At 38.5% G+C, this 7,939-nt stretch overlaps 1 long non-coding RNA gene across 1 annotated transcript in view; it reads right to left on the bottom strand.

Moving 5' to 3' along the window:
- The window catches only part of LOC122446692, a 28,964-nt gene extending 22,074 nt beyond the window's left edge, over positions 1–6,890 (bottom strand). Inside the window, exon 1 of the long non-coding RNA XR_006270977.1 lies at positions 6,735–6,890. This is a non-coding gene — a long non-coding RNA (uncharacterized LOC122446692). The remainder of the gene's footprint in view (positions 1–6,734) is intronic.
- Positions 6,891–7,939: the final 1,049 nt, after the last annotated feature.

Below are 7,939 nucleotides of genomic sequence, written 5' to 3' on the forward strand. Positions count from 1 at the left end.
ATTTAAGTGAATATTATGAAGCCTCTGTGGCCTTGAAAAAGGTTTTTCTTTCTAAGCCTTAGCTTCCTCTTCCATCAAATGGGGGTAAGGATAGGTTGACTTCTTCACTGAATGAAAAAATGAAGCTACCGCTTGGCACATTGCCTTCAGAGCAAGTGCTCAATGAGCTGCAACTATTGCTCTGTGTCATTACTCTCATAACAACTTCACAGAACCTTGCTCTCTCCTACTGAGAGTCCCCAGGCAGTGTTTTCTCCCAGTGTCAATATCTTGATGGATGGCTCAGCCAAGTTGTCTCCCAGGGAGTTTTGCCCAGACGCTTCTGAGCCCACTGTATCAGGGAATCTTGCCTTATCTTAGGCCTCAAACCCCTTCAAAAGAGATGGAAACAGGGGTCCAGTAGGATATGATGCTTAGAGAATTCTGAAGTCCCGACAGGTCCTCCTTTCCTCTGATGATTCTGTTTCATCTGTAAGCAGCATACACAGACCTACTTTTGACCTATCAGAGGGGGAGAGGTGCAGGAACTAATAGGTCAACATTAGTGAGACCTTTGACATCATCTGACAAAAGTATTCCAGGAAGACATCTGCAAAGAGCTTCATGGGTTTCTGTTTTTGCACATTGGTTTCTCATTCCTTAAGCAGGATGAGAGCCACAGAATGATGATCTCATGGCTGGAAGGCTCATGGAGTTTAGTCCAGATGGTCTGGGGAGCCCTGACCAGGGGCCAAGGAAGGCCTTCAAGCAGGGAGTGTGACCCACTGAAAATGTACCTAGTTTTTGTTACATGCATGTGTGTGGAGAGAGGTCCACAGTGCCCAAATTCCCTGATTTTAAACATGAAGAAACTAGGGGCTGAAGAAAACAGGTGGGGTCTCTCCAAACTAATTTAAAAGTGGTTTCATCCAAATTACAGTAGGCTTCCTGTTACAAGGAGTTGGGGGGAACCACCTTATTATTTCCGTATCTTTTTTTCCATCTTTCAGGCAGGTTCTCTCAGAATCTAGCAAGTTTACCAAGAATCTCCAAAGCCTCCCTGCCACTCATACACTACTCTCTGCCATGGAGAATCCAGTCACCAGATTTAGCAAACAGCAACAATAAAAACACCAGCAACAAAACAAGAGGAAGCCTAGTTAAATTGGAACTTCACATACACAATTAAGAGTGTGTTAGTATAATACATTCTGTTTCTGAAATTCAGATATAACTGAGCAGCCCTCAGAAGTATGGGGCCACAGCCCTGACCTGGAGCACATTTAGGGACTGTTCTACAGTTGCTAACTAAGCACTGGGTGGTCTGGGAGCAGAGACCAAGACGTGCAGACTGGCCTCCAAGTCTTGGAGGACCCTAAGGGAAGCACATGAACCCAAGACCCACAGGTTAAGCAGTAATTTTCTAAGCTAAGGTGGGTGAGGGAAATTTCTATAAACTGAGGGAAAACTGAAACCCAGGGGTCAAAATATAGCTCCCTCTGACCTAAAGATAGCAAGAGGTGAAGTGGAGGTTCTCTCTCTCATGCGGAGTTCACAATATCCAGAGCTGGGGGCCACCAGGCTGATGTGGGCTCTCATGACACCTCTCGGTAAATCAGAAAAGAGCTTCTTTCACAGGTGGAAACTTCTAATTCCTAAATTAGTTTCTCAGTATTAATAATTATTGAAATAATGTCAACCTATATGGTTTTTATAAATTCACTTATTGAATATAAAATTATGGAAAATGTAATCATAGTTGATTAGAAACTCAAGGTCACCAGACCATAAAATGATTACACTCAATATCTTGCTTTCATGGTAATGCTTACTTGTCCCAACACCTTGTTACCTGGGGAAATTGTTGCTACATTTGCCTGCCTGTCTTGTGACATTTCAGGCTTTGAGTCTTTTAAAATAAGCTTTTATTCTGAGAAACTGTATTGGCAGAGTTAAATATATCCTGAAAGCTACAGAAGCATGCAGAAAGGCATCTGATAAGCTATTGCTGCAAATATATTAAAATATACTAACAGATGCCATATAGATTTTAGAAAGGAACCTGAGGCTTTTAGCTGCTCTTTTGTTGATATTCATCAATATCATATTGCTTATATATGTTGAACATATTTTTTCATAAATTACATAGTACAGTACTATACGGTCACTATCATTCTCAAATACATGGCAACTGAATCACTGAGAAGGTCATAATACTAAGTGTCATAAACCTGTCTTTGAAAGATAGCACTGTTGTAGTAAATACAGGAAAAAAGAATTTCACTTTCAAATTAATTTTGGATTATAGTTGGGAATAATATAGTTGGGATTCCAGAGAGTCCCTTGGACTGCACGGAGATCCAACCAGTCCATCCTAAAGGAGATCAGTCCTGGGTGTTCATTGGAAGGACTGATGCTAAAGCTGAAACTCCAATACTTTGGCCACCTGATGGGAAGAACTGACTCATTGGAAAAGACCCTGATGCTGGGAGCAGGAGGAGAAGGGGACAACAGAGGATGAGATGGCTGGATGGCATCACCGACTCAATAGACATGAGTTTGAGTAAACTCAGGGAGCTGGTGATGGACAGGGAGGCCTGGCATGCTGCAGTCCATGGGGTCACAAAGAATGGGACACGACTGAGCGACTGAACTGAACTGAACTGATAGTTGGGATGATCACAGGAGTTGGTGATTAAATGAGTTTTCACTATACCCTTTCTAATGTTTCTTTCATCAGTGTAGGGGAATCTGTAAGTTGTTTAGCATCAATAATATGTATTTTATAAATACTATCTCTTTGAGGTAAAATTGTATTATATGCAGATGATATCATATTATATATAGAAAACCCTAAAGACTCCATACGAAAATTACTAGAACTGATAAATGAATTCAGCAAGGTAACAATATATAAGATTAACATTCAGAAATCAGTTGCATTTCTTTACACTTAACAATGAAATATCAGAAAGAGACAGTGAAAAAACAATTTCTCTTAAAATCACATTAAAAAATACTGAGGAATGAACCTTATCAAGGAGGTGAAAACCTCCTTATGCTGAGAACCATAAAACATTGATAAAAGAAATTGGAAATGATTCAAAGAAATGAAAAGGTATCCCATGCTATTGGATTGGAAGAATTCATATTGTTAAAATGACAACACTATTCAAAGCAACCTATGGATATAATACTATCTGTTCCAAATGACCCAGGACATCTTTCACAGAATAAGAACAAATAATCCTAAACTTTATAAGGAGCTATGAAAGACCCAAAACTGCCAAAGCAGTCCTGAGGGAAGTGAACAAAATTGGAGGCATTACCCTTCCAGACTTCAGACAATGCTACAAAGCTACAGTAATCAAAACACTGTGGTACTGACCCAAAAACACACACATGGATCAATGGATCAGAAGAGAAAGTTCAGAAATACACCTACACACCTATGGACAATTAATCTTGACAAAGGAGGCAAGAATATACAATGCAGATAACACAGTGTCTTCAGCACGTGGCGCTGGAAAAGCTGGACAGCTGCATGTAAGTCAAAGAAGTGAGAACAGACCTCACACCATGCACAAAAACAAACTAAAAATGGCTTAAAAACATTACACCATAAAGCTCTTAAAGGAAAGCACAGGCTAAACATTCTCCAACAGAAATCATACCAGAGTTTTCTTAGGTCAGTCCCCCAAGGCAACAGAAATAGGAGCAAAAAAATAAACAAGTGGGACCTAATCAAACTTATAAACTTTGGCACAGCAAAGGGAACCATAAACAAAATGAAAAAACAACCTACAGACTGGGAGAAAATATTTCCAAATGATGTGACTGACAAGGGCTTAATCTCCAAAATATACAAACATCTCATATGATTCAATAACAACAACAGAGAAAAACCAAACAACCAAATAAAAAAAATTGGCAGAAAACCTATGTAGACATTTCTCCAAAGAAGATATACAGGTGGCCAATAGGTACATGAAAAGATGTTCAACATTACTCATTATTAGAGAAATGCAAATCAAAACTACAATGAGGTACCACCTCACATCAGTCAGAATGGCCATCATCACAAAGTCTACAAATAATAAATGTTGGGGAGGGTGTGGAGAGAAAGGAACTCTCCTACACTGTTGGTGGGAATTTAAATTGGTGCAATCACTTTGGAAAGCAGCATGGAGGTTCCCAAAAAAGCTAAAAATAGAGCTGCATGTGATTCAGCAATTCTGCTCCTGGGCATATATCCAAACAAAACTACAAAACTACACTTCAAAAAGATATATGTTCATAGCAGCACTCTTTACAATAGCCAAACATGGAGGCGATCCTAATGCCCATTGACAGATGAATGAATAAAAAAGATGTGTATACATATATACCATGGAATACTACTCAGCCATCAAAAAGCCATTTATAACAACATTGATGGACCAAGAGATTATTGTACTAAGAGAAAAATGAACACTGATATTAAATAAATAATAATATCATTTTATTAAGTAAAAAATGATATTATTTATATGTAGAATATAACCTATAACACAGATGAAGTTATTGATATTTATTGATATTTATGAAACAGATAAACAGATAAGTTATTGATATTTATGAAACAGACTCACAGATATAAAAAAAACTTATGACTACCAAAGGGGAAAGGGGGTGGGGGAGAGACAAATTAGGAGTTTGGGATTAGCAGATACACTCCACTATATATAAAAGAGATAAGCAATAAGGTCTTACCACATAGCACAGGGAACTATATTCAATATCTTATAATAAGCATAATGGGAAAGAATATGGAATGGAAATGATTTATATATGATATATATATACCCATGTATATGTAATGGAAAGTATATGCATCTATGTGTGTGTATACATACATAAATATGAATAAACTTGCTAAATTGTAAATCACAAATCAGCTATACTTCAAAAAAATGTATAAATGCCACCTCTTCATTTTTCTTCAAAATATTTCTGAATTCCTGCAATGCTTTCAGGATCATAATGTACATGGAATTTTAGTTCCTATAACTTTATGCTAATTACATTAATTTTTCTTCAGACACCACACCAAATTAGTCCTAAACAAATACCTTTAAAAGTAGTTTGAAAAAGTATACCTTTGGCTAAAATCCAGAGTTTAAGTCTTTATTGGATATTGAGAATTTCTAAAACAAAATTATGTACAGTTTTTAATTGACTTTTCATGGCATGAAGGTATCAGCTCAACTTTTCCACAACATATCCAATATTTCAAATTTATGTTTGGTAAATGTGCATTTCCTACCAAGTTTGAAAAATGTAGAGAGCCTGACATGAGGTATTGCAGCCCAGAGTGAAGACAGTGTCCCTCTGTTGAGGCAGCCTGGCATGGGGCCTCTGACCCACATGGGGTGTGTCAGGGTAGCAGCCCAGTGCATGAGCGAAAGAGACAGTCCCCTTGGAGGGAAGCCTGGTTGCTCTCAGAGTCTGAACAGGCGAAAGAGGATGTCCATGTGAGTGAGGTGGCACAGCCCAGAGAACATGCGCCACCGTGAGGTGAGGAGGATGTCAGGCAGGGGAGATGCAATATTGGCTCTTAACAGGGTAACTGATCAAACCATGTTAGTATATTAAGAATAATGGAATTCAGATTTCTCAGATTTGGAGAAGGTAGTTACAAATACGGAAAAAGGAAAAGACCTGTGTATTCAATCGGGATTGAAAGAACTATAGGAACTCAAGTTCAAAATGTATGGCTGTATAGAAGTAAACACAAATGGAAATGTTTATGTGTGCTCAGAAACATGTGTACATTGACATACTTACATGCGTATATATACATAGCAGAGTCCCCTGTGGCTCAGATGGCAGAGTCTGCCTGCAAAGCAGGAGACCTGAGTTCGATCCCTAGGTCGGGAAGATCCCCTGCAGAAGGAAATGGCAACCCACTCCAGTATTCTTGCCTGGAGAATCCCAGGGACAGAGGAGCCTGGAGGGCTGTCGTCCATGGGGTTGCAAGGAGTCACACATGGCAGAGCAACTGACACTGTCATTTACACTGTTCACTAAATCGCTCAGAAACAATGGCGTCTCAATATCAACAAGCACAGTTAGGTGCAGATCTTGCCTTCTATTCTATTGCTTTCTCCATTTCAAGGTTCCAGGAGAAGTTAACTGATTCTAAGACTGGGCAGGGAAAGTACAAACCCGGGACATGTTGCTGTGTAGAAACATGGGACATGTCAAAAGAACACCGAAGTCAGCTTGCAGGGTCCCCCCACTGGTCAGATTGGGGACAACATGAACATCAAAATAAATAATGGTAGTAATAGATTGCATTCCATTAAACAAACAGGAAAATGTGCATCCATACAAATACAAAAAATAAACAATAAATTAAATGCTTGATGAGGAATGAGATATTTTCATCATATTAAAATAATTCTGAATTCCACAGGGGGAAAATGTATGCTCTACTTTAATCAAGTGATCAAAGATGATATTACCTGTAATGGGGCAAGTCAAAATCCTATGCCACCTCCTAGGATGCAGGGAGAAAAGCATAGCATCACTTCTGTGTTATTCCTGCCAAAGACACATAACCTGGATCCAATCTTGAGGAAGCATCAGACAAACCCAAACTGAGGAACGTTCAAAGACATAACCGACCTGTAATCTTCAGAAGTATCAAGGTCCTGAAAGTGAAGGAAAGACGGAGGACTGTTTCAGCTTGAAGGAAACAGACTGACATCTACCTGCATCCTGTTGTGGGTTATCAGGACAATTGACGCAGGAGATGAAGGTTCGATCCCTAGGTCAGGAAGATCCTTGGAGGAGGGCATGGCAGCCCACTCCAGTCTTCTTGCCTGGAGAATCCCATGGACAGAGGAGTCTGGTGGGCTACGGTCCACAGGGTTGCAAAGAGTTGAACACGACTGAGTGACTGAGCACACATGCATGAATGGCGCCTGTGGATGAAATGGTAATCCTGTATCCATACAAATTTCCTGAATTTGAGGCTTTTGTGGTGGCTGTGGGGGACAATATTCTCATTTATAGGAAATACACAATAAAGTAATCAGAAGTGATGGTACATCAAGACTGATGGTGCATCAATGAGTTCTTAAATGGTTTAGGGAAAATGGATTAGCTGAGTTTCTGTACTGTTTCAAAATAAAAATAAGGTACAGAAGGGATATGCAATGTCCCAGAATACACTTTAAGTATGCTTCCTTAAATTATTGTGTTTTCCATGCACATTTGCAACAAAGTTGCATTCCTGGCTCAAATTATTTTTTCCTAGATTTGGCTTTTGTAAGTGTTTGGTAGTATGTTAACTTAGAGTTCATAAAACTTTAAAGCAATAAGTAAATATAATTTGAAGTAATAATATATGTAAAAAATAGGCAATTTATAGACCAACAAAATTTCCATACCATTGAAAGTAACTACTATAATACAATTAGTGGACCATTTGGTAATAATTTCTTATTTGTAAGCAATATTTTGGGGCTTATTAATTATGATGAATATTAGCTATTAAAAGTTATTTGTGTTACAACAAAAATACTTATAGATTTAAATTGGGAACTCAAAATACCATTCTGTTTTTTGCAAACCAGTTCTGGAAGCTATGAACAACAAATCAACTTCAAAACATTAAATTTAGCTAGTATCTAATATTAAGAGTGTTTTAATTTTACAAAGTAATGTAAAATTACTGAAGGTTGGTTTATCAGTTCTGTTTTGTTGGAAGGAGCCCAAAAACATTTACTTTGATATTGGAAGCACTTATGGCTAAAAGAATTTTGTAATGATGTTGATTTTAAGTGAAATAAGTTTTTAAAGCTTTGAGTTGGCGAGTCAGGCGGGAGAGGTCTGGTCAGAGAACTGCAGCTTTGAGACTCTGACGGATGCTGCATCACGGATGGCAGGCCAGGAACTGTCTGGCTTCCCTCTA

This window comes from Cervus canadensis, chromosome 8 (genome assembly GCF_019320065.1).
Source record: "Cervus canadensis isolate Bull #8, Minnesota chromosome 8, ASM1932006v1, whole genome shotgun sequence".
In the NCBI taxonomy this organism is placed as follows: domain Eukaryota; kingdom Metazoa; phylum Chordata; class Mammalia; order Artiodactyla; family Cervidae; genus Cervus; species Cervus canadensis.